We start from the raw sequence: 22,357 nt of genomic DNA, 5'->3' as shown, positions 1-22,357 counted from the left end.
AATCTTCTTCAATTGCCTTCATAAGCTTTCTATAGTTTTCAGCATACAGATCCTTTACATCTTTGGTTAGATTTATTCCTAGGTATTTTATGCTTCTTGGTGCAATTGTAAATGGGATCAGTTTCTTTATTTGTCTTTCTGTTGCTTCATTGTTAGTGTATAAGAATGCAACTGATTTCTGGACATTGATTTTGTATCCTGCAACTTTGCTGAATTCATGTATCAGTTCTAGCAGACTTTTGGTGGAGTCTATCGGATTTTCCATGTATAATATCATGTCATCTGCAAAAAGCGAAAGCTTGACTTCATCTTTGCCAATTTTGATGCCTTTGATTTCCTTTTGTTGTCTGATTGCTTATGCTAGAACTTCCAGCACTATGTTAAACAACAACGGTGAGAGTGGGCATCCCTGTCGTGTTCCTGATCTCAGGGAAAAAGCTCTCAGTTTTTCCCCGTTGAGGATGATGTTAGCTGTGGGCTTTTCATAAATGGCTTTTATGATCTTTAAGTATGTTCCTTCTATCCCGACTTTCTCAAGGGTTTTTATTAAGAAAGGGTGCTGGATTTTGTCAAAGGCCTTTTCTGCATCGATTGACAGGATCATATGGTTCTTCTCTTTTTTTTGTTAATGTGATGTATCACGTTGATTGATTTGCGAATGTTGAACCAGCCCTGCATCCCAGGAATGAATCCCACTTGATCATGGTGAATAATTCTTTTTATATGCTGTTGAATTCCATTTGCTAGTATCTTATTGAGAATTTTTGCATCCATATTCATCAGGGATATTGGCCTGTAGTTCTCTTTTTTTACTGGGTCTCTGTCTGGTTTAGGAATCAAAGTAATACTGGCTTCCTAGAATGAGTCTGGAAGTTTTCCTTCCCTTTCTATTTCTTGGAATAGCTTGAGAAGGATAGGTATTATCTCTGCTTTAAACGTCTGGTAGAACTCCCCTGGGAAGCCATCTGGTCCTGGACTCTTATTTGTGGGGAGATTTTTGATAACCGATTCAATTTCTTCGCTGGTTATGGGTCTGTTCAAGCTTTCTATTTCCTCCTGATTGAGTTTTGGAAGAGTGTGGGTGTTCAGGAATGTGTCCATTTCTTCCAGGTTGTCCAATTTGTTGGCATATAATTTTTCATAGTATTCCCTGATAATTGTTTGTATCTCTGAGGGATTGGTTGTAATCATTCCATTTTCATTCATGATTTTATCTATTTGGGTCATCTCCCTTTTCTTTTTGAGAAGCCTGGCTAGAGGTTTGTCAATTTTGTTTATTTTTTCAAAAAACCAACTCTTGGTTTCGTTGATCTGCTCTACAGTTTTTTATATTCTATATTGTTTATTTCTGCTCTGATCTTTATTATTTCTCTTCTTCTGCTGGATTTAGGCTGCCTTTGCTGTTCTGCTTCTATTTCCTTTAGGTGTGCTGTTAGATTTTGTATTTGGGATTTTTCTTGTTTCTTGAGATAGGCCTGGATTGCAATGTATTTTCCTCTCAGGACTGCCTTCGCTGCGTCCCAAAGCGTTTGGATTGTTGTATTTTCATTTTCGTTTGTTTCCATATATTTTTTGATTTCTTCTCTAATTGCCTGGTTGACCCACTCATTCGTTAGTAGGGTGTTCTTTAACCTCCATGCTTTTGGAGGTTTTCCAGACTTTTTCCTGTGGTTGATTTCAAGCTTCATAGCATTGTGGTCTGAAAGTATGCATGGTATAATTTCAATTCTTGTAAACTTATGAAGGGCTGTTTTGTGACCCAGTATATGATCTATCTTGGAGAATGTTCCATGTGCACTCGAGAAGAAAGTATATTCTGTTGCTTTGGGATGCAGAGTTCTAAATATATCTGTCAAGTCCATCTGATCCAGTGTCTCATTCAGGGCCCTTGTTTCTTTATTGACTGTGTGTCTAGATGATCTATCCATTTCTGTAAGTGGGGTGTTAAAGTCCCCTGCAATTACCACATTCTTATCAATAAGGTTGCTTCTGTTTATGAGTAATTGTTTTATATATTTGGGGGCTCCGGTATTCGGCGCATAGACATTTATAATTGTTAGCTCTTCCTGATGGATAGACCCTGTAACTATTATATAATGTCCTTCTTCATCTCTTGTTACAGCCTTTAATTTAAAGTCTAGTTTGTCTGATATAAGTATGGCTACTCCAGCTTTCTTCTGGCTTCCAGTAGCATGATAAATAGTTCTCCATCCCCTCACTCTGAATCTAAAGGTGTCCTCAGGTCTAAAATGAGTCTCTTGTAGACAGCAAATAGATGGGTCTTGTTTTTTTATCCATTCTGATACCCTATGTGTTTTGGTTGGCGCATTTAATCCGTTTACATTCAGTGTTATTATAGAAAGATACGGGTTTAGAGTCATTGTGATGTCTGTATGTTTTATGCTTGTAGTGATGTCTCTGGTACTTTGTCTCACAGGGTCCCCCTTAGGATCTCTTGTAGGGCTGGTTTAGTGGTGACAAATTCCTTCAGTTTTTGTTTGTTTGGGAAGACCTTTATCTCTCCTTCTATTCTAAATGACAGACTTGCTGGATAAAGGATTCTCGGCTGCATATTTTTTCTGTCTAGCACACTGAAAATCTCGTGCCAATTCTTTCTGGCCTGCCAAGTTTCAAAAGAGAGATCAGTCACGAGTCTTATAGGTCTCCCTTTACATGTGAGGGCACGTTTACCCCTTGCTGCTCTCAGAATTTTCTCTTTATCCTTGTATTTTGCCAGTTTCACTATGATATGTCGTGCAGAAGATCGATTCAAGTTACGTCTGAAGGGAGTTCTCTGTGCCTCTTGGATTTCAATGCCTTTTTCCTTCCCCAGTTCAGGGAAGTTCTCAGCTATTATTTCTTCAAGTACCCCTTCAGCACCTTTCCCTCTCTCTTCCTCCTCTGGGATACCAATTATGCGTATATTATTTCTTTTTAGTGTATCACTTAGTTCTCTAATTTTCCCCTCATACTCCTGGATTTTTTTATCTCTCTTTTTCTCAGCTTCCTCTTTTTCCATAACTTTATCTTCTAGTTCACCTATTCTCTCCTCTGCCTCTTCCATCCGAGCTGTGGTGGTTTGCATTTTGTTTTCCATTTCCTTTAAAGCGTTTTTCAGCTCCTCGTGACTGTTCCTTAGTCCCCTGATGTCTGTAGCAAGAGATTCTCTGCTGTCCTGTATGCTGTTTTCCAGCCCAGCGATTAATTTTATGACTATTATTCTAAATTCACTTTCTGTTATATTATTTAAATCCTTTTTGATCAGCTCATTAGCTGTTGTTATTTCCTGGAGATTCTTCTGAGGGGAATTCTTCCACTTGGTCATTTTGGATAGTCCCTGGTGTGGTGAGGGCCTGCAGGTCACTTCCCCTGTGCTGTGGTGTATAACTGGAGTTGGTGGGCGGGGCCGCAGTCCGACCTGATGTCTGCCCCCAGCCCACCGCTGGGGCCACAGTCAGACTGGTGTGTGCCTTCTCTTCCCCTCTCCTAGGGGCGGGATTCACTGTGGGGTGGCATGGCCCGTCTGGGCTACTTGCACACTGCCAGGCTTGTGATGCTGGGGATCTGGCGTATTAGCTGGGGTGGGAAGGCAAGGTGCACGGCGGGAGGGGGGGCAGGCTTAGCTCGCTTCTCCTTAGGTGATCCACTTCAGGAGGGGCCCTGTGGCAGCCGGAGGGAGTCAAATCGCTGCCGGAGGTTTGGCTCCGCAGAAGCACAGAGTTGGGTGTTCGCGCGGAGCCAGCAATTTCCCTGGCCGGAGCCAGTTCCCTTTGGGATTTTGGCTGGGGGATGGGCGGGGGAGATGGCGCTGGCTAGCGCCTTTGTTCCCTGCCAAACTGAGCTCTGTCGTCCGGGGGCTCCGCAGCTCACCCTCCCTTTGTCCTCCAGCCTTCCCGCTTTCCGAGCAGAGCTGTTAACTTATGACCTCCCAGACGCTAAGTCGCGCTTGCTAAGTCGCGCTTGCTGTCTGAACACAGTCCGTCAGGCCCCTCCGCTTTTGCAAGCCGGACTCGGGGGCTCTGCTTGGCCGGCGAGCCGCCCCTCCGCCCCGGCTCCCTCCCGCCAGTCCGTGGAGCGCGCACCGCCTCGCCGCCCTTCCTACCCTCTTCCGTGGGCCTCTCGTCTGCACTTGGGTCCGGTGACTCTGTTCTGCTAATCCTCTGGCGGTTTTCTGGGTTATTTAGGCAGGTGTAGGTGGAATCTAAGTGATCAGCAGGACGCGCGGTGAGCCCAGCGTCCTCCTACGCCGCCATCTTCCCCTATAAAACTTTAAAAGAGCAATAACCCGCAAAGAAATTAAATCATTCCTCAAAAAAAAAAAAAAAAAAAAACCGTAAGTATAGGGCAAGATGGCTTCATAAGTAAATTCTACCAAACATTTCCTTAAAGCCTTCACAGGTAAATTCTACCAAAAATTTATTTAAAGAAGAGTTAATATCTATTCTCAAACTATTCTGAAAAATGGAAAAGGAAGGAAACCTGTAAGTTCATTCTGTGAAGCCAGTATTACCCTAATACTAAAACCAGATAGAGTCCACTAAAAACGGAACTACAGCCAATATCTGTAATGAATATGGATGCAAAAATTCTCAATAAAATACTAACAAACTGACTTCAACAATACATTAAAAAATACTTTATCAAAACCAAGTAGGATTTTTTCCTGGAATGCAAGTGTGGTTCAATATTTGTAATTCAAGGTGATAAACCACGTGAATAACACAAAGCATAATAACCATATGATCCTTTCAATAGATGCAGAAAAAGTATTTGACAAAGTACAACATCCATTCATGATAAAAACTCTCAACAAAATAAGGTTAGAGGGAACATACCTCAATATCATAAAGGCCATATACAAAAAAGCCTACAGCTAATATCATCATCAATGGGGAAAACCTGAAAGCTTTTCCTCTGTGGTCAGTAACAAGACAGGGATGTCCACTCTCATCATTGATATTTAACATAGTACTGGAAGGACTAACCACAGCAATTAGAAAACAAAAAGAAATAAAAGGCCTTTATATAGGCAACAAAGAAGTAAAACTTTCACTATTTGCAGATGACATGATACTGTATATAGACAATCAAAAAGAATCCACCAAAGCACTGGTATAACTAATAAACAAATTCAGTAAAGTTTCAGGATACAAAATCAATGTACAGAAACCTTTTGCATTTATATACACCAAAAATAAAGCATCAGAAAGAGAAATTAAGGAAGCCATCCCATTTATAATTGCACCAAAAACCATGAGATACCTAGTAATAAACCTAACCAAGGAGGTGAACGACCTATACTCTGAAAACTAAAAAATACTGATAAAAGAAATTGAAGAGGACAAAAATAAATGGAAATATATTCCATGTTCATGGATTGGAAGAATAAATATTGTTAAAATGTCTACATTACTAAAGCAATTGATGCATTTAATGCAATTTTTATCAAAATACCACCAGCATTTTTCACACAACTAGAACAAATAATCTTAAAATTTGTATGTAACCACAAGAGATCCCAAATAATCAAAGCAACCTTGAAAGAGAAATGCAAAGCTGAAGGCATGACAATTCCAGACTTCAGGTTATATGACAAAACTGTAGTGTTCAAAACAGTATGATACTAGCACAAATATACACACATAGATCAATAGAACAGAATAGAAAAGCCAGAAATGAACCCACAACTATATGATCAATTATTCTTTGACAAAGCAGAAAAGACTATCCAATGGGGAAAAGACAGTCTCTTCCACAAATGGTGCTGGGAAAACTGGACAGCAGCATGCAAAAGAATGAAACTAGACCACTTTTTTTCACTATACACAAAAATAAATTCAAAATGGATTAAAGACCTTTATGTGAGAAGGGATACCATTAAAATCCTAAAGGAGAACACAGGCAGCAACCTCTTTGACATCAGCCATAGCAACTTTTTTCTAGATTTGTCGTCAGAGGCAAGGTAAATAGAAGCAAAAATAAACTATTGGGACTATGTCAAAGTAAAAAGCTTCTGCACAGCGAAGGAAGCAATCAACAAAACTAAAAGGCAACCTGTGTAATGGGAGAGGATAAATGCAAATGGCATATTTGATAAAGGGCCAGTATTCAAAATGTCTAAATAACTGATGCAACTCAACTCCCCCGCCAAAGAAAACAATGCAGTTTAAAAATGGGCAGAAAACATGAATAGACATTTTTCCAAGAAGACATACAAATGGCCAACAGACACATGAAAAGATGCTCAACATTACTCATCATCAGGGAAATACAAATCAAAACTACAGTAAGATATCCCCCTCACACCTGTCAGAATGGCTAAAATCAAAAATACAAAAAACAGGTTGGTGAGGATATGGAGAAAGGGGAACTGTCTTGCTGTATTGGTGAGAATGCAAACTGTGCAGCCACTCTGGGAAACAGTGTGGAGGTTCTTCAAAAGTTAAAAATAGAACGACCCTATGATCCAGCAATTGCAATTTACCCAAAAATACAAAAATACTAATTTACCCAGCAATTTACCCAAAAATACAAAAATACTAATTCAAAGGGATACATGCTGATGTTTGTAAGGAGCATTATTTACAATAGCCAAATTATGGAAACAGCCCAAGTGTCCATCCTGTGATGAATGGATAAAGAAAACGTGGTACATGTATAAAGGACTATTAGCACTAGAAATGAATGAAATCTTACCATTTGCAATGGCATGGATGGAGCTAGAGAGTATGATACTAAGTGAAATAAGTCAGTTAAAGATAAATACCATGTAATTTCCCTTAAATGTGGAATGTAAGAAACAAATGAGCAAAGGGAAAAAAAGAGAGAGGCAAACCAAGGAACAGACTCTTAATTATAAAGAACAAACTGATGTTTACCAGAGGGGAGGTAGGTGGGGGGATGGGTTAAATAGATGATAGGGATTAAGGACTATACTTGTTGTGATGAGCAAAGGGTGTTGTATGGAAGTGTTTAATCACTATATTGTACACCTGAAACTAATATTAATTACACTGTATGTTAACTAATTGGAATTTAAATAAAAACTTAAAAATATAACAAAATAAAAATAAAATGCTCACAAAAAAGAAAAGAGGGGCGCCTGGGTGGCTTGGTCGGTTATGCGTCCGACTTCAGCCCAGGTCATGATCTCACGGTCCGTGATTTCGAGCCCCGCTTCGGGCTCTGTGCTGACAGCTCAGAGCCTGGAGCCTGCTTCCGATTCTGTGTCTCCCTCTCTCTCTGCCCCTCCCCTGTTCATGCTCTGTCTCTCTCTGTCTCAAAAATAAATAAACGTTAAAAAAAATAAATAAAAAAAGAAAAGAAAAACACAACCCAGAGCTCATTTGCCTCCTAACTTGGTAAAAGCTGGGGGTGGGAATGGGAATTATGTGGAGATTAAGGAATGAATATTTAGGTGGAACCATGTTGCTCTTACTCCTGTAGCAGAGCAGGCCATAGGATAAATTGTGAATTATGCACAATTTTCTTTCAGTGTCCTCAGTCTTCTCTCTTCCCCAAGCATTTAGTATACTCTTTCTTTCTATTCCAACTTTTACAACATTCCTCATTCCCACTAATGGATAAATGACTTATAAAAAAACAATTGAATTACCCTTCTTAGGGTCATTAAAATTTTTAGCAGATGTCAATACCATAAGCCAAAAAGCTAAAACTCTAATGTCCCATTCATGTCATTAATGTCTAGTGGTAGATTTCAAGTATCTGACAGAAGATGAAAGAGATCATGGAGAAGGAAAGATAGATAATTGTTATGAGTTTTTCTAATACATCTGATATCACATACTTCTGCATAGGACCAGCCTTAACCTGGTCATCCAAAATGTCACAAACACTTTCTACCCTAAAGCAAGCTCAAAGCTCATGCAAAGATTAGGTTACCCAAGTTGACAGTTTAGCATCTTAGTCCCAAACCACTTTAAATACAGATGTAAGAACTTCAAGTCAACTTATGTTTACAGAGCACCCTCTGACTTAGGATATCTTTTTATTAAGCTCATTTTTTAAACATCCATGGGACACTGGAAAACATAGTATGTTCTTTTCACAGATGGGCCAAGAAATTTAAAGTAGAGTGCCATTTTCAGTTAGCAAACAAAAATTAGCAACAGAATGACAAGGCTTCTTTGTTTTCTATATCTGAAAAGAAATAGTTTTACAACTTGACTTGGACTCTTCCTAGTGCTGTGACTTCCATGGATATGTTTTAAAACCAAACTATCCAGATCCTAGGTATACACATTTTGTTTGAAATGCCACTTTATTTTATATCATCTGCCATAATCTCTTTCCCAATTGGCCTGATATTGTCTCCTATGGATGCTGTAGAGAGAATAGCAATACTGAGTGAAAGATTAGACCAGATGGCCTTAAAGGGCCCTTCCAAATACAAGATTCTCTAATTCTCTGATTTAATGTTGATGATTCAATTTCATGACTTTGGCTATCACCAGATGAAATTAGGTAGACATTCTGTCTTCCATCTGCCCTCAGATATATGTTGACTTGTCTGTATCTAAATTCAACACATCAGTTAATGATTAAGCACACATTTATATGCAACATTCCTGAAAGTGTATCCTAAAGGCTCTGTTCCATAAATACAGGTAACAATTAAGAGCAGAAGGTATAGTAGAGATGGATACATCAGGTTATCATAGCTGGAGGACAGAAGGGAGTCTGATCAGGTAACTAACTCTCCACATTGTGATTTCAAGCCACAGAGCAACCTTTTGACTATAATTTAGAGTTCCTCATAGACTAGAAATAGAAGAATGGGCTTATCATCAAATAATAACTAACAATTACTAAGCTATTGAGTGCTTACTATGTACAAAACTATGTATTTTATTCATATTAATTAACTTTAATTCTCACAGAAACCCTATCAAGTAGGGACTAACATTATTGCCATTATTTTACAGATGAGGAAATCAAAGTATGCAGAATTTAAGTAACTTTTCCAAGGTCAGATAAGTAATAAGTGATAGCACTGGGATTTAAACCTAAGCAATCTGGCACCAGGCCCATAATGCCTATTATGTCATTGTTCCACTGCAAGCATACAGGTTACTTGATAGTTATATTGCTTTCTGTAAGGCAATCAGTCACCCAGATGCTTCTAAAACTAAAGCCAAAAAACAATGTGTCTTCTAAAAACTTGCATAGTAAAATATCTTCAATGGGTTCTGAGAGGTTATTACATCTCTCTGGTCAACTAATTCTCCACTTACAACTACTATTCCAAACCTTCTCCATGCTACTTCAACTTACAACATACCTTCCTCTCCCCTCACAGAAAATGATATAATTTCCTGGTTTTCAGGAAAGAAAAGGCTATCATATACCAATTCCATGTGTTTCCAGCATCAAATATACTACCCTGCCTCTGCCATCTTTCAGAGCTAAACATTCTCCTGTGCTTTGTATCCTACCTCTCTTGATCTTCATGGGAATCTTATACCATCAACTACACCTTTTCTCTTATACATTTAACCTCATCCTTTCAACTGAATCCTTCCTAACTTTTGTATATCCTCAGCCTGTCCTATTAAAACAACTAGAACTTTCACTTGCCCCACATCCCCCTCCAGCTATTAATCTATCCCATTTCTTCTTCATCACTATGGTTTCTCAAAAGTTGTCTATCTTCCCTTTTTCTATTTCTTTTCCCCATCACTTCCTGAACTATACCAATTTGATTCATGCCCATCTCACTGTACCAAATCAGATTTCATTATCACTAGTCACCTCCATATACCCAAAACAAGCACAGTTTTTATTCCTCTTATTTCATCTTTAAGAACCCTTTTGATCCCTCCCTCCTTGAAACATTCCTGTCTTTCCTTAGACCATACTTTTCTGTTTTTCTTCCTAACTTATAGCTGTTTTTTGTCTCCTCTGCCAGCTCCCGTTCCTCTACCAGCCTTATATGTTCCTCAAGACTAGTATTTACCTAGGTAAATATAAAAGACCATTATTTTTCTCTTAATTGTTTAAAATGCATCTGATTACTTAAAGAAAAAAATATAGCATTGTTTTGTGGGGCTTATAATGTATATAAATGAGTATTTATCACAACTATAAGACAATGGATGGTGGAAAGGATGTTAATGGACCTATGTAGTTTCCAGGTTCTACATTTTTCATGAAGCAGTACAATATTAATTCTAAGTAGACTGAGAAGTTAAGGATGTACATTATATTCTCTGGGATAACCATTAAGAGATATAAAGAGTTATAGCTAAATAAAACTAGAACTGAAAATATTCAAATAATCCAAAATAAGGCAGGAAAGAGAAAATAGAGCCACCAATAACAGAGAAGACCAATGGAAAATAATAAAATAATATACCTAAATATAGCCATACCATAATTATAGGAGATATTTATTTTGCCTTTATGACTTAGTCTATTTTTTGAGCTTCTTCAAGCGGTATAGCTGAGACTCATACTCAGTGTTAACTCCAAAGCCCATTTTAACAGCTAATCCATTGTGCTACCTCACAGTATCTGTGTTCCAGAACATCCATGCTCTCAATCTTGTGCAGAGAGAACTGCATAGGAAGTGTAGAAGAGAAAAAAAAATACCAAGCTTCTTCATAAGAAATGAAATCTCAAGAATCCTGAAAGACCTAGAAAATCTAATAATCAAGGGACAGCTCCTGTTCCTGGGGATGACTTACTGTTCCATAGCCCAAAGACTGATATAAAATTCTATAACCAGGACACAGGCATTAATGATGTGGATTTTCTACTTAAGATTCAGGAAAAAAAGAACTAGAGAGAGCCATCATTGGCCCTTTTGACAACATCAACCTCACTCTAATCATTTCTTTTGGAGATATCCAGGTAATTTAGCTCAAGATAAATTAGAGCAGCTAGAGGCGCCTGAATGGCTCAGTCGGTTAAGTGTCTGACACTGGATTTCAGTTCAGGTCATGATCTCATGGTTTGTGAGTTCGAGCCCTGCATTGGGCTCTGCACTGACAGCATGGAGCCTGCTTGGGATTCTCTCTCCTTCTCTTTCTCTCTGCCCCTCCCCTGTTCACACTCTCTCTCTCTCCTCTCAAAAATAAATACACAATTTTTAAAAAAGGTTAAAACAAAATTAGAAAAGCGAGATCAGAGCATTGTGTATACACCACTTTTTGGTCTTAAACCAATTTAATCAACGTACCACATGTATTTTGAGATTCCCTGCAACTTCTTGGTCTTCTCCCATCCTCACACTACCTCTTGCTACATCTTTATGCCATCTACTCCTAAATCCATTCTATTAAACTAGTTAACAATCATTCTAGGACTTCTGATTTCTCTTTTCCCCCCAAATCTCCCAGGGTTCCTGTTTCCATGGTAACAACTAGCAATTGCTTCTGTGACTTTCATTTGATTTCTTTACCTGTAACTTACATGTAACACATTGAAATACAACTTTTACCTTCCTCCTAACCACATACACCCCTTCACAGTAGAATGGATCTTTCCAACTTTGTAAAAGACCTCCATGTTATTAAACACAGTGGAAGAATTTGGTCTATGTGTCAGCAATATTTCACACTATTGACCATTTCCTTCTTTTTGAGAAATTCTTTTTTCTCAGCTTCCCTTACTCTCATCCTCTTGAGTTTCCTCCCACTCCTTTGTCTATATTCCCCAAAATCTTTACAGGCTCTTTTTCCTGTACATGTCAGTTATATGTTGGTGTTTATTTGGCTCTGTCTTAGATTTTCTGCTTTTGTCAGTGCACATAATTTTCCAACATGGTTACAATTGCCCCCATTAGCTGAAAAGGCCAGCTACATGTTTGTATCTCTCACATCTCTGTTTCCATCCTTGATTTCTTCTCTAAGCATGAAGTAAGTTTATTGAAATATTTATTGGTCATGTCCACTTGACTAGCCCTCCTCCAAAAAGCTCAAAGAACTCACAGTCATCATGCCAAAAATTAAGTGCCATCTTTTCACATACCACCTCAAATCTGTTTCTATTCCTCCTGTTCTCTGTCTCAGCAAGTTGCACCACCGACTACTCAATTGTAATTATACAATGGTCAGACACCTGAAAATCTTCCTGGATGTTTTTGTCTCCCTCATTGACATATCCATTTAATCAATCACTAAGTCCTGTCAATTAGAACTCTCTCTATCTCTGTAATCTGGCTATTTCTCTCCATCTGCACTACCAACACCATACACCATAGTCCAAGCCACCATCATCAGTTGCATGGACTGTCACCATGCCTCCTTAACTTGTCTCCTTACCTCTGGTTTTGTTTCTACTTAGATCCATTCTTCACGTTGCTGCCAGAGTCTTCCTGGTAAAACTCAAAACATTAAACCTGTTAGTGGTTTCTCATTACATTAAGGAAAATCCAAAACTCGTTAATACTGAATCTACACACTTAGAATCAGAGGAGTCTGAGATTGCCTAAGGTTAAACTGTGGATCTGCCCATCAATAGCTAGGTGATCTTGGGCTATCAGGTTAACCTCATTGAGTTTCTGCTTCTTTATCTGTAAAATCAGCAGAATAACAATAATAAAAATAATATAATAAATCCCACATGGTGTTATGAAGATTTAATAAAATTGTACATGAATAAAGCACTTTATGGGGCACCTGGGTGGCTCAGTTGGTTGGGCGTCCGACTTTGGCTCAGGTCATGACCTCACAACTCCTGAGTTCGAGCCCTGCATCAGGCTCTGTGCTGACAGTTCAGAGCCTGGAGCCTGCTTCAGATTCTGTGTCTCCCTCACTTTCTGCCCCAACCCACTAGCATTCTACCTCCATCTTTCTCAAAAATAAATAAACATTAAAAAATAAAATAAAATAAAGCACTTTACAATGATGTCTTTCTCATAATAAAAAATGACTGATATCTTTGTTGTTGTTATTGTTATTATTCAACAAATATGTTTTGAAGTTTTACTATGTGATAGGAACTATGGTAGATAATGGCAATTCTTTTTTTTTTTTTTATTTTGAGAGAGAGAGAAAGAGAGAGAGTGAGCATGAATGGGGGAGGGGCAGAGAGTGAGGGAGAGAGAGAATCCCAACCAGGCTCTGCACTGTCAGTGTGGAACCTGATGTGGGGCTTGAACTCACAAACTGTGAGATCATGACTGGAGCCAAATCAAGAGTCAGATGCTTAACTGACTGAGCCACCCAGGCACCCCAATAATGGCAATTCTATTTTGAACAAAATAGACAAGGTTACTGCCCTCAGAGGAACTGATTTACAATCTAGCCATATTTCTCACAAACTTACACTCTAAATTGTACATACTATTATAGTCCCATTATATACTGTTTTTCTCATGCTGTTTTTTCTGTCTTCTGGGCATTTTCCTACATTCTTATTGTTTCAAAAAACAATCTCTCCAAGTCCTCCCACACCTATTTAACTCTTTATCCTTCAGATCTCAATTTAAATATCACTTCCAAGATTTCCATAACAGGATTATTCCCCCCACCTTATTTCTTAACTCTCCCCTTATCTTAGCCCATTTGTATTTTATGTATTTATATATGTATACACAAATACACTCTAAACACCAAAAGTTGGGGAAATCTGTAGATTTACCACTGTTTCCCCAATGCCAAACATAGTGTTTGATATATGTATACATTAAGTAAATATTTGTGGAAGGAACTAAGGGAATTATAGAGGCCACAAGGATCCTTTTGCATAGTAGCATATATTTTTGGGGGGTGGGGGTGTACTTACCAGTAAACTGAGAGTCACCTTTGTATGACCTCACATTATATATGCTAATATGTCTTGACAACCTCAAGTCATTATCTGGAACATTTGTATTCTTGGAAGCTAGACAATGGGTAATATGTGCAAAGGATATCTTAGCAGCTATTGCTTGAACTCCTAATTGTGTGCACTTACTATCATTCTGCTTTGTAATAATGGAAAGACTATTTCAAATAAAGACTCACAAGAGTAATTAATACTAGTTGAATTGTTGAAAAACAGCTATCATGTGGTCTGAGAATTGGCATTATACCCTAAAGTAGACCCCTAGCTGTATTCCATCTTGTTAAAAAAGTGCTTGCATCATTCTCTCCTAGGAACAATTTATTTCACTGTTCTACACACCATTGTAAGAGAGAATAATAGGCTTTAATACTCAGAATTTCATAAATTATTATAAATATTAGCAGGCTGTTTGACTAGAGTTGGCTAGTCATAGGTAGAGGCACATTAAGGCCAGCAGTGACAAGGCTTCCAAAAATTGACAAGCATTGTCAACCAAATTATAGCCCTTATAAGTTTCCTAGCTGCAAAGATACTTCAATGTTTTGAAAGATGTACTCACATGCAAGCACTTTTGACTATAATGTAGTTCTGGGTAACATTACAACGGAATCATGTTACGGTTCCCAAACCTCTTTCTTCCAGAAAAATGTTTCCTGAAAAATCAATAAATAAAATAACAAAAAGTAGAGCTGCTCTCCCTGGTTCCCTTCCTATCCCCACAAACTAATGTCTCCTAAGAGTAGGATAGGAACATCACTAAACTGGTAATCAGAAAATGGACTCATTGAATCCCAAGGTAGAACACACAATAATTCAATCCACTGTCCACTTATACTTGCATTCTTTTCTAGAACAAGATCCATCCAAGCTCTTTCCTCCATAGCCTTTCTTCTATTGAACAAGTCATTTGTTCTCTGTAGGTGTTAGTTCCTCCATTTGTAGGAAGAGAAGTTGGAGTAAATATATCCCATGGTCTATTCACACCATAAAAACAGGATTCAACAGTATGAGGAACATATAGGAATCACGACTTAGAAAGCAGATCATGAAACCTATTAAGTTGTGTATTCCATACAACCAGTAGTCCAAAGAAATATGATTTCAGGCATTCTATATGACTATTTAGCTTGTTTCAGGGGTTCTGAAACCCCTCTGAATTTTCACAGAAAAATGGAGTATTCTTCTGGTAATGGAGCCCATAGATTTTGTTCATTTGTTTGTTTCTTTTGTTGTTTTCCTCTGTATTCATTTATTGAAAAATTTTGCATTTAAATGTGAGAGCCCAGGGTTTTGTTTTGTTTTGATTTGATTTTTATAAAATTGGATTTTTTAGAGGGGTGGTATTCTTTTCCCAACTTTAGTTACTCTAGAGTACTCTGGACCTCTTTTGAGTATTTGAATTTGAAATGGATTTTGTCTTTTTTTTTTTCATTTTTCACACCTTAATCTTCTCTAGCTCTTCCTAAACTATGGATGTTTAGTACATAAACATTCATTCAGATGGTGCCTAAAAGAAGTATGATATTTCCCAAAGTTTCTTTGTAATATAAGGATGTTTTTTAATTCTTATTTTATTATAGTAAGAGCATTTAACATGTAGTAAGAACAATTAATACTTAAAGTAACACTTAACATATAAAATGAATAAATTTTTAAGCACACAATGCATTTTTTATTAATTAAAAGACTGACAGGAAATGCCACTAAGAGTCACATTGGTGACTATTTTCCCAGTGGGCCTGCCACATTAACAAAGCAGAAATGGTGGACTTGATATTGTCCTGACCTAAGTGATGATTTAAACCCTATTCTTTTCTTCCAACCATTTTCAGAGTTCTTGTAAGAATGTCCATACCTGAAATGTGGAAACAAAATTCGACTGGAACTCTTCTTGGTATGTTTGTTTATTGTAATAAAAATTATGAAAGTATTTATATGCAATACAGGATTGAACGAGTAAATGTTGTTGTAGGGAATCAGAGTTCTCACCATGGAAGAAGGAAAATACAAATAAAGAATAGGGACATACAAGATTAAGATTGGAGTTATCAACAATACCATATTAACAATAAGCACATTTAGTGTCTAGATCTTGGTATCTAAGTACCATTACCCATTGAAAGGAACTATAACTCCTTGGAGAAATGGCAAATGCCAGGGCTCTGGGAGGAAAGGTACAAGATAAGCCTAGAGTAACTTGTTTTACTAGAAAGTAGGAAAGTGTTAAAAAAAAAAAGATGCAGTGGATTTTGAAGTAACTAACTTGAAGGGAACTTCCAATCTCCTGAGAAAATCTGGCACAAGTTGAGCATCAAAATATACAAAGAAGTCAATGAAAAATAAACTATTGAGTAAATTAGGAACCCATTAGTCCATAGTGATAATAAATATACAGACAAAGACAAGGAGGGAAATAAACAAATATAATGTCAACTAGTAAGAATAGACGGAGTAATTGATTTAGAACAACACCTGTTTTGTAACCATCACAGTAAAGATTGGTTCAGGCAAGAATCATCAATTAATGCTAAATGTGATATAGGGGGATGGATGAGAAACAGGATATTTGCATGGTCTTAAGATGTCTCCCTACAGTTTCTTTATCAGTTGAAAGGGAGAGATAGCAACTGTACAGTGGAGAAAAAAAGATGACTTGTTAACCATTTGATCAATATTAACCTCATCAGGGCGCTGGGGTGGCTTAGTCGACTGAGCATCTGACTTAAGCTCAGGTCATGATCTCATGGCTTGTGAGTTGGAGCTCCACTTCAGGCTCTGTGCTGACAGGTCAGACTCTGGAGCCTACTTCAGATTCTGTGTCTCCCTCTCTCTCTGCCCCTCCCCCACACATGATCTCTCTCTCTCTCTCTGTGTCTCTGTCTCTCTCTGTCTCTCTGTCTCTCTCTCTCTCAAAAATAAATAAACATTTGGGGCGCCTGGGTGGCTTAGTCAGTTGAGCATCCTGCTTAGGCTCAGGTCATGATCTCGTGGTTCATGAGTTCAAGCCCTGCATCGGGCTCTGTGCTGACAGCTCAGAGGCTGGAGCCTGCTTCAGATTCTGTGTCTCCCTCTCTCTCTGCCCCTTCCCTGCTCATGCTCTGTGTCTTTCTGTCTCTCAAAAATGAATAAATGTTAAAAATAAATAAATAAATAAATAAACATACATTAAAAAAATTAACCTCATCAATAAAGGGAGAAAAGACAACATATGCCTCTCGATGTGTTTCCCTGAAACAGACACAACATCACCTTTGTAGTATGTAGAAAAGTCTCATATCGAATAATGAGGAAACATCAGACAAACCTAAATTAAGAACTTTGTATTAAAAAAACTGAACTGCATTCTTTAAAAAATGTCAATATCATAAAAACAAAGTAAACATCAAGAGCTGTTCCAGGTTGAAGACTAAAGAGAAATGACAACTAAATGCAATACATGAGATTGAATTGAATTCTGTGAAAGGGGAAAATGCTGAAAATGGACATGAATTAGTCAACTGACAAAAGTAGATGTGGATCCACAGTTAGGTAAAAGTATTTCATCAATATTAAAGTTCCTGAATTTGGTAAGTGCGCTGTGCTTATATAAAATAATTTTCTGTTCTTAGGAAAAACAGAATAATTCAGGACTTATGAAGCATTTTCTCAAATAGTTGAGAAAAAATGTTTACATATATTTTATATGTATATATACATATATATAGAGAGAGAAAGACAGAAGGACAGAATAATAAAACAAAAATGCAAATTATTAAACATTAGTGAAGAGTGAAGCTGGGTAAAGAGCAATCAGAAGTTTTCTGTATTGTCCTTGAAACATTCATGTAAGTTTGTCATTACCTGGTGCTGATATTCATCCTAATTTCAAATGATAAATAGAATTTCTTTTAAAACTTTTTTTACTGGGAAAACTGTTTACTTGGAAATTATTTTTACTCAAATGTGTTAGTTTGCTTTGCAATGAGAAGAATGATGAAGTGAAATATGTGAAACACTGAACACAGAGCAACACACTTAGAAGTAATCCCTAAAAAGCTGAGGGAAAAAGGTTCCTTCTCAGTAGTAGGATATGAACCACAACATTTTGCTACTGCACACACAGAGAAAAATTTATTTATATAACATCTTGTTAATCGTTTTTCCCTGAGTTAAAGTTACCACCTGGCCAAGCTCTATTAACATTTTCCCTGTAAAACAGCAAGCCGAATAATACACTGGGAGCTAATAAGACCTGAATGCAAGTCCCAGATCTGCTACCTACTAGTCCCCTAGTTGTAACCTTCTAACTTCATATTCCTCATCTATACAATGGGGATAAAGATAGATTCAGGAACATATAGGCTTTCTGCAAGTACATCTGCAATACGCCTCATCATGAGGGTTTGTGTGATGTTGGTAGTAGAGGTTAAACTTGCTCAGGTACCTGTCTTTCTGTTGAATCTGACCATCCTTTAGGGTGGAGCTTGTCTACCAGAGCTATATATTCCTAAAAGGAATTTGACAAGCTGCTTTCAATAGTAGTAAATTCAGGACAATCAGTTGCAGTGGATTTAATAGCTTGTGCATATTGCGACCATTTTGCTTCTTGTGTCTGAAATCTTACAAGTAATCATTGTATTGGTCCAGAAAGTGACAACATAAGAAACAAAACTCATTTATCCCCCAGATTTTTCTTGTGTACCATTGAGACCCTTCTCTTTCATTTACTGACAAAACATCTTTTTCTTTCTCTCAGCTTTGTTGAGCCAGTCTTCCTATGAGAGAGTAGGAACTGAATTGTATTCCACCTTTAGCAGCAATGATTTTGTCAGTTAGGCTGTGACTGCTGAATCTTTATTCCTAGGATGTGGCAAGATAGGGCGACAGCTTCCAGATTGCTGACTAGCTATTTTAGGACTCGCAAATTTGTGGCACAACTGACTTATAAATCAGTGCTTGTATAAATGCATCTGATATTCAAACATAAAAATCTATCATTTTACCTATTGAGTCTTGTTCACTTTAAAATAATAATTTTCTCTAATTCTTCTTCATCTTCTTTTCCATTTTATGTCATTTATGAGACAAGTATGTTTAACTACCAAAGAGAAAATGCAACATAGTTGGGAAACATAGGACATACACAGCACTTTGTACACTTGCAGTCTCTCGACATTTTTTTGTCATCTTCACTGTCTTAGATAATTTTCTTCACCAAAATCGTTGTCTATGGTAGTTTCCTTTAGTTGTACCTTTAGAGTTTTTTTAACAGGGAAGAGTATGACTCAGAATATTAAGTAGCAAGCTGGGGAAATAAGTGCTGTGTTTCCAATTCCTAACATTATTGCTTCAGTTTAGTTATCTGCAAAATGGAACTAAGGATACACATTATATATAAATAAAAATTCAAGAATGTGTACAATGTGATGTATATAAATTCAAAATGATAACAAACATGCCCTCTAATATGCTTGACTAAGAGAAAAAGTTCTGAATTCAGAAAGCCCAAGGTCCCGCCTGGGATAATTAATAGATACCAAAGTGATATTCCTCAAAGCACACCAAAGCAAATATGATATCTTAAGTCCCTGGTGTGAGAATTGGAAGATGTATTAGTTTCTGACTGCTGCTATAAAAAATTACCATACACAGTGGCTTAAATAATATAAATACATTATCATATGGTTGTATAGATCAGAAGTCTGGCATGGGTTTCACTGGGATAAAATCAAGGTGTTAGCAGGACTGCATTCCTTTCTGGAGATTATCCTGGATTTGTCCAAGTTGGCCCAATATAATCACAAAGATACTTATTATGGAAGCAGATATCACTTAATGGGGGTGAGAGAGATGTGGTGATGGAGGCAGAGTTTGGAGAGTGATGTACTTTAAAGATGGAGGAAGGAGGCCGTGAGCCAAGGAAAGCAGGTGACTTCTAGAAGCCTGAAAAAGCAAGAGACAGATTCTCTCTTAAAGCCTCTAGAGGAATGTAGCTTTGCCAACATCTTGATTTTAGCCTGTAATACCCATTTTGAATTTTTGGCTTCCAGAATTATAAGATAATAAACTCATGTTGCTTTAAGCCATTAAGTTTGCGCTATTTTGAGAAAACCGCCAGAGGATTAGCAGAACGGAGTCACCGGACCCAAGTGCAGACGAGAGGCCCACGGAAGAGGGTAGGAAGGGCGGTGAGGCGGTGCGCGCTCCACGGACTGGCGGGAGGGAGCCGGGGCGGAGGGGCGGCTCGCCAGCCAAGCAGAGTCCCCGAGTCCGGCTTGTAAAAGCGGAGGGTCCTGACGGACTGTGTTCCGACAGCAAGCGCAACTTAGCGTCTGGGAGGTCATAAGTTAACAGCTCTGCTCGGAAAGCGGGAAGGCTGGAGGACAAAGGGAGGGTGAGCTGCGGAGCCCAGGACGGACGACAGAGCTCAGTTTGGCTGGGAACAAAGGCGCTCGCCAGCGCCATCTCCCCCGCCCATCCCCCTGCCAAAATCCCAAAGGGAACCGGTTCCGGCCAGGGAAATTGCTCTGTGCTTCTGCGGAGCCAAACCTCCGGCAGCGGATCTGACTCCCTCCGGCTGCCACAGGGCCCCTCCTGAAGTGGATCACCTAAGGAGAAGCGAGCTAAGCCTGCCCCCCCTGCCGCCGTGCACCTTGCCTTCCCACCCCAGCTAATACGCCAGATCCCCAGCATCACAAGCCTGGCAGTGTACAAGTAGCCCAGACGGGCCACGCCACCCCACAGTGAATCCCACCCCTAGGAGAGGGGAAGAGAAGGCACACACCAGTCTGACTGTGGCCCCAGCGGTGGGCTGGGGGCAGACATCAGGACTGACTGCGGCCCCACCCACCAACTCCAGTTATACACCACAGCACAGGGGAAGTGCCCTGCAGGTCCTCACCACACCAGGGACTATCCAAAATGACCAAGCGGAAGAATTCCCCTCAGAAGAATCTCCAGGAAATAACAACAGCTAATGAGCTGATCAAAAAGGATTTAAATAATATAACAGAAAGTGAATTTAGAATAATAGTCATAAAATTAATCGCTGGGCTGGAAAACAGTATACAGGACAGCAGAGAATCTCTTGCTACAGAGATCAAGGGACTAAGGAACAGTCACGAGGAGCTGAAAAACGCTTTAAAGGAAATGCAAAACAAAATGCAAACCACCACAGCTCGGATGGAAGAGGCAGAGGAGAGAATAGGTGAACTAGAAGATAAAGTTATGGAAAAAGAGGAAGCTGAGAAAAAGAGAGATAAAAAAATCCAGGAGTATGAGGGGAAAATTAGAGAACTAAGTGATACACTAAAAAGAAATAATATACGCATAATTGGTATCCCAGAGGAGGAAGAGAGAGGGAAAGGTGCTGAAGGGGTACTTGAAGAAATAATAGCTGAGAACTTCCCTGAACTGGGGAAGGAAAAAGGCATTGAAATCCAAGAGGCACAGAGAACTCCCTTCAGACGTAACTTGAATCGATCTTCTGCACGAGATATCATAGTGAAACTGGCAAAATACAAGGATAAAGAGAAAATTCTGAAAGCAGCAAGGGGTAAACGTGCCCTCACATATAAAGGGAGACCTATAAGACTCGTGACTGATCTCTCTTTTGAAACTTGGCAGGCCAGAAAGAATTGGCACGAGATTTTCAGGGTGCTAGACAGCAAAAATATGCAGCCGAGAATCCTTTATCCAGCAAGTCTGTCATTTAGAATAGAAGGAGAGATAAAGGTCTTCCCAAACAAACAAAAACTGAAGGAATTTGTCACCACTAAACCAGCCCTACAAGAGATCCTAAGGGGGACCCTGTGAGACAAAGTACCAGAGACATCACTACAAGCATAAAACATACAGACATCACAATGACTCTAAACCCGTATCTTTCTATAATAACACTGAATGTAAACGGATTAAATGCGCCAACCAAAAGACACAGGGTATCAGAATGGATAAAAAAACAAGACCCATCTATTTGCTGTCTACAAGAGACTCATTTTAGACCTGAGGACACCTTTAGATTCAGAGTGAGGGGATGGAGAACTATTTATCATGCTACTGGAAGCCAAAAGAAAGCTGGAGTAGCCATACTTATATCAGACAAACTAGACTTTAAATTAAAGGCTGTAACAAGAGATGAAGAAGGACATTATATAATAGTTACAGGGTCTATCCATCAGGAAGAGCTAACAATTATAAATGTCTATGCGCCGAATACCGGAGCCCCCAAGTATATAAAACAATTACTCATAAACAGAAGCAACCTTATTGATAAGAATGTGGTAATTGCAGGGGACTTTAACACCCCACTTACAGAAATGGATAGATCATCTAGACACACAGTCAATAAAGAAACAAGGGCCCTGAATGAGACATTGGATCAGATGGACTTGACAGATATATTTAGAACTCTGCATCCCAAAGCAACAGAATAGACTTTCTTCTCGAGTGCACATGGAACATTCTCCAAGATAGATCATATACTGGGTCACAGAACAGCCCTTCATAAGTTTACAAGAATTGAAATTATACCATGCATACTTTCAGACCACAATGCTATGAAGCTTGAAATCAACCACAGGAAAAA

The sequence above is a fragment of the Lynx canadensis genome, chromosome X (assembly GCF_007474595.2).
Source record: "Lynx canadensis isolate LIC74 chromosome X, mLynCan4.pri.v2, whole genome shotgun sequence".
NCBI lineage: Eukaryota > Metazoa > Chordata > Mammalia > Carnivora > Felidae > Lynx > Lynx canadensis.
This window is presented reverse-complemented; position numbering follows the sequence as displayed.